This window comes from Sinocyclocheilus grahami, unplaced genomic scaffold (assembly GCF_001515645.1).
Source record: "Sinocyclocheilus grahami isolate Dianchi unplaced genomic scaffold, SAMN03320097.WGS_v1.1 scaffold744.1, whole genome shotgun sequence".
Taxonomy (NCBI): domain Eukaryota; kingdom Metazoa; phylum Chordata; class Actinopteri; order Cypriniformes; family Cyprinidae; genus Sinocyclocheilus; species Sinocyclocheilus grahami.
The window spans coordinates 521,502-527,131 of record NW_015505923.1 but is presented as its reverse complement, the minus strand read 5'-3'; positions in this window follow the sequence as shown (position 1 = coordinate 527,131).

Here is a 5,630-nt window from a genome sequence, read left to right as displayed (position 1 = left end):
AAAAATGTAAACAGCAGTGTCTCTATCGTTGTTATAACAGTATATATTAGCTTTTAACAGGTAGTGCAAATATTTTTCCCTTACTTTATTTTAATTTAAATAACTTAAAACCTTGCACTCAACTAACAACATTGCACTGAACAAATGCAAACCCTGAATACATTTGTACACTATTCTATTTCTTGCCAGACACCTGGCAGCGCTTCTGCTCACACAACTGAGCCACGTTTGCCCTGATGGAAGTCACAGTTGAAACTCTGAGTACAGCTTCAAGATGGGCCTCACTAAGCCTGGACATATTTGAGAAAAGTTTCTCACACAGATATGTGCTTCCAAAAAGGCACATTACCCGAGTGAACACTTTGGACAGCTCTGGGAAGCATGGAAGTAATTCTCTCAAAAACTGTCCAGTCTTGTCTGCTTGTCCCTGAGCCTCTCTGAAATTAGTTTTTAGCTCACTGTTGCACTGCAAGTCAATACTTTCCATTTGCAACAAACTTGGGACACTCTCCACATCAGCTGAGAAGGGGTCTGCAAACAGCTAGAAGGTGTCAGGATGTGCCTTGAAGTCAGCAAAACGCTGATCAAATTCCTGCAGTAGGTTTTCAAAAGCAGAGGCATATTCATTACCATTGAATGCTGTGCCCTCCTCCACAAGAGATCTGCATGTCGGGAAATGACTGAGTTTTTTTGCAGAAAGCTGAGTTTTCCACAATTTTAGTTTTGTGGAGAAGGCTTTCACACTTTCAGAGGCTGCTGTGATGAGCTGACCTGGGCCCTGGAGCTTCAGGTTAAGGACGTTCAGCTCCTGTGTTATGTAAACTAAGAATGCAAGATTCATGACCAATTTAGGATCATCAAATTCAGGAACATCCATTCTGACATCTTCCAGGAATCTCTTCACCTCTGCTCTTAACTCAAAGAATCTCTTCAGGACATTCCCCCTGCTGAGCCAGCGCACCTCAGTAAAATAGAGTACATCACCATATGTTGACTCAATTTCTTCTAAAAAGGCTCGAAACTGGCAGTGCTATAAACTCCTCGACCTGACGTAATTGATACATTTCAGGACAACAGACATGACATGTTTATATTTCAAGCATTTGCTGCACAGTGCCTGTTGGTGAATAATGCAGTGCAGAACAACTGCTGCATCTACATTTTCCTCTTCTAACTTTCTTTATGGAAAAGGTTTTGCTGGAACGTTAGCTCTCTCTGCAACTGCGTGGCTCATCTTTTTCTCTCATCTTCCTGGTACTTCTCATACTGTCCTCCATGTTTAGTCAAGTAATGACGCTTGAGATTATATTCCTTTAGAACGGCGACTTTTTCTTTGCACATCAGACAGGTAGCATTTCCATTAAACTCCACAAAAAATACTGCAACGTCCATCTTTCTTGAAACTGTCTGTGTTCCTCATCCACTTTCCTTTTCGGTTTGGAAAGAGACATCTTTTCATTCGCGCTTCGCAGCCAAACAACATAAACTACGAAAGCCCCAAAACCAGCTATCTTCAAATCTGCCTGCATGCGCGTTTTTTAATAATTTTTTTTATAGAATCATGTCATTCTTTTGAATATGGAATATGGTACGAGACAACTAGAAAATAATAATAATAATAATAATAATAATAGTAATAATAATAATAATTTAGCGGGCCGGATTATGTTTTATTTTTGACATCAGTTGCGGGCCGGGTGGAGGGGGAGGGGGGGCCGTAAATGGCCTGCGGGCCAGCAGTTTGAGACCCCTGATTTATGTTAAATAAATAAGTATTTTTAATAATGCATGTAATAATGTATGTGTAGTAGTGCCACAATCAATAATTACAAGTTTTCAATACAAATTAGCACAAGTCAAGCTGTGATACCAAACAGGACCAAAGGGACACGCCAAAGACAACTAAATCGCCTGCCTTTACTACTATACGGATCCATTCAGAAACGCTAAATCTCTGACAACCGCATAATCAGTGTTCATTTTAAAACACTCTTGCTTTTAAGCCAAATACATGCTGAAAAGAATAATTTTACTAACATCCTGGATGTGTCTTGCTGTTTTGAACTTACTGTTTGGATCCTTGGACTTTCCAGGAGTTTACCGGTTTAAAATGATGTGATCGCAAAAGCCTGCTTTCTTTTCATTTTAAGATATTATTTTCATTATAAAGTACTGATTCAAATTAGTAATTTAAAAAGTAAATAATTCATTATTATTCTACTACTCTGCGTGCCTCCCCTGGCATGCTCTTGCGCCCCACACACTCCGCTTGCATTCATTCACGTGATTGGTCGAGATACGCACAAAAAAGTGCAGGTACTCTAAAGACTAAAATATAGAATACTGCGTACCGGTTCACTTCAAGCACTGTTTATACTGCTAATACTTGAACTTAAAATAATTTCAACCGAAACTGACATGGTTTCTAGAAAGCAAAGGTTTTGTGAAAAAAGGGAAGACTTAAACAAAAAGTTTTTTTTAAAACAAAGCAGCTGATATTTGCCATAGCGACAGCAGGAAGCTAGTAGACTGCCGAGTCGCTTTCACTCCAAAATGGTGGAAGCATAGGGCTGCTGCTGGGCGCTGCTGTTGCAATGGAACGTTCTATTGGCTTTCACTTCTTGTCAGTATAAGTTCTTTGGCCAGAGGGAGAGAGATTCTCCGGTGTGGCGTTCCACAACAACGCTTAGCTGCGCGCAGATGCGCCTGCCTATAAATCAGCCTAATTTGCAGCACAATCGGCAGATGCGGATTAATTAAATAATGTGAAAAATCGCCCTGATTAATCGGCCGGCCGGTAAATTGGTCAACCTCTAATTATAACCAATCACACATGATTCTGTTGAGTTTATGAATGCGATGGCCAATCAGAAGCGTTCCAATGAGTCATCGCTGAAATGCCGGAGTTTTGTTCAGTGCATGCGCTCGCTGAATGAATGACGAAATGGAGATGTACTTACCAAAGTAAGAGATTCTACAGTCTACAGTCTACTCTGGTATCTCATTAGTGGACTTTCCTAGTCAATATAGGCTATATATTTTCACACTTTTCTCATTCTCACTAATTCAAGTTTTTATATGAATAAATCTCATATAAAGGGAACTGTCTTCCGAAAAATTTTGATGGCATTTTCATTTTATCTGATAAAATTGCGGAAACCGCTATATTTCTGACATTCGAAAAGCACCTCCTACTGACAGAGAATGAATGTGCATTTTCAATAATCCAATCTGCAGTTTTTGTTCAGAGCAATGGGAAAATCCACCCACATACAGTAACCCCATTTTAAATTAATATAATAATTTATACTTCTGACTCATCCCTATTCTTAAAAGATGGTTTAAAAGCTCAATTGTCAGGTTAGTCATTTTATAATTTATTTTGTTTTCGTGAAAACCTGTATCTCAATTGTAAAAATCAATTGCTATTTCATGATTTACAACATGAAAGAAAGCCATTATAATGTAGAAACACTGGACACAACTATGGGGCACCATTGTGCAGCAGTAAGCATCACAACAAAAATGGAACCTCAAGGCTGATCTAGATGTGTGCAAATGTATAGGGCCCCATTCCTATATTTTGCCTGGGGCCCCCAATTCACTAAATCCACTCGTGTCTAACTAGCCCTATACGGCTGACACCCTGTTCTGGAGATTTTGCTCGCTCACTGGCTCTGCGGCTGGTAGCTTCTGGTGTGCAAGTGGTGGTTGGGAGTCATTGTGTGAATCGCATCCCATCAGGACTGTTCCCTGATGCAGTGGAGTTGAGGAACCAGGAGGGGGCAGTATCACAAGCAGTGTGTCTAGTGCCTTTCCCTGCTGAGTTTGATATTTCTTTCTCATCTGCTTTAAGCATCACAATATTTCAAGTAAAACTGATCTGGATAATGACATTTTGTGTATATGTTATATGCTTTGTGTATAGTATATTAATATTGCAATATTATGATATAAAGTGTGAAATTGTAATTGTTAAAGGATGACCAGTTGATACTAATATCAGTTTTCATACACTTAAATTAGGCTCTAAAAAACTCTGTACCTGTCACGATACGCTGCCGGAAGGAACGAAGGAGCCATGGATAAACAAAACATTATTTTATTTAATCCAACACACAGGGTAAATCCACACTTGGAAGGGAAGGAAGACACACGTACACAACATGTAGACCCGACAAACACAGACTGCACAGACTGGGGCTAAATACACAAGACAAGACAAGACGAGACACACCTGACATCAATGAACAATCAACGTGAGGGAGAAACTGGGTCACAGGGAGCACTGGTCTGACAGTACCCTTCTTACCATTTTTTTGAAATGCTCAATTATACTGTATTATATAGTATTATTGTATTATGATACTCATAATTTACTCCACTAAACTGTTCTACTAAATGTACATGTAGATATGTTTTGGTCTATATTATATTAATTCCTTTTAGTAGTTATGATCCAGATGTGTGCAGGCTACTTATGGGTCAAATTTCTGTTGAGTGGAGATGAATTAATGTCTTATCTCTGATGGACTCTGTAACCAGGAGAAGATGAGAGGGTAAGTTTAACATCAAATGGCAGTTTGCACAAAAACAGTTTTGTATGTTTGTTTTAATCACCAAATTTGCAGTTAACAGAAAAAAGACAAAGGCATAATAATTTTAGAAAAGATTGCCTTTTTTCATGAATTGGTTTGTTTCATTGCACTATACTGACAAAAGAAGCTGAGCTTCTCCTCACAGTTTCTGTGTGTCCAAAGCTTTTTTTGCTTGTCCAGGGCTCCACAACGAAGGTCTCTGTCAGGACACTGGGGCTGTTCGTTCTGAAACCAGGCTATGTTGTGATGAACATTTCCACTGACCCAGAAGCAGTCCCCTGCTAGAAAGCGCAGACCAGTCCTCACATATTCAGTTTCAGTCCTTGTGATTTCCAATAAAGCAGAATCCGTCCTTTCCTTTGTGCTCAGACTTGCCAGATCATTATAATGAGTCCTGCAGTATTCCAGAGCTCCATCCCAGGTCTCTTTATGATGCACCAGAACAAAGTTTGTCATGCAGAAGGCGGCATATTCAGCAGAGCATTCTTTGTCATGCAGTTTCTTACGGATTCTGTGTAGAAAAGCACAGCCATCAGCTTTATCTGGTTAATATCCCAGATAATTTGAGTTGCATTTTCACCTCCAGACCACTTCCAAACTCCTGATTATGTAGAGTCCAACCCAGGCATCAGAAGTTTGACTAAGTACATCTTCCAAAAACTGCTGTTCCTCGCTCTCATTGGTGAAGGTGGAGAGGTCATAAAAATAAGTTTTGCAGTAGTCATTTGCAGAATCCCATGTCTTCTCATCTTTCACAAAGAAATGTTGTTTGAGACCGGAGGAGAGTCCGTAGAGCTCCATGATTAGGAGCAAAGTGAGTGTGGTCTTCATTTTCATCCACTGAAGCGTTTCTGTGATTTTTCAGTGATCAGTTGAAGTTGAGGACAGAACTGTGCATGATGACACTGACTCTCTCTTACTTTAACTACATACAGCCAATGACAAATTAGTGTGATGGTGTGAACAATCACAGCACAGCTTTACAGACAAAACAGGTGCATTTAACCGGTCAAATAAACCTCATAATATTTT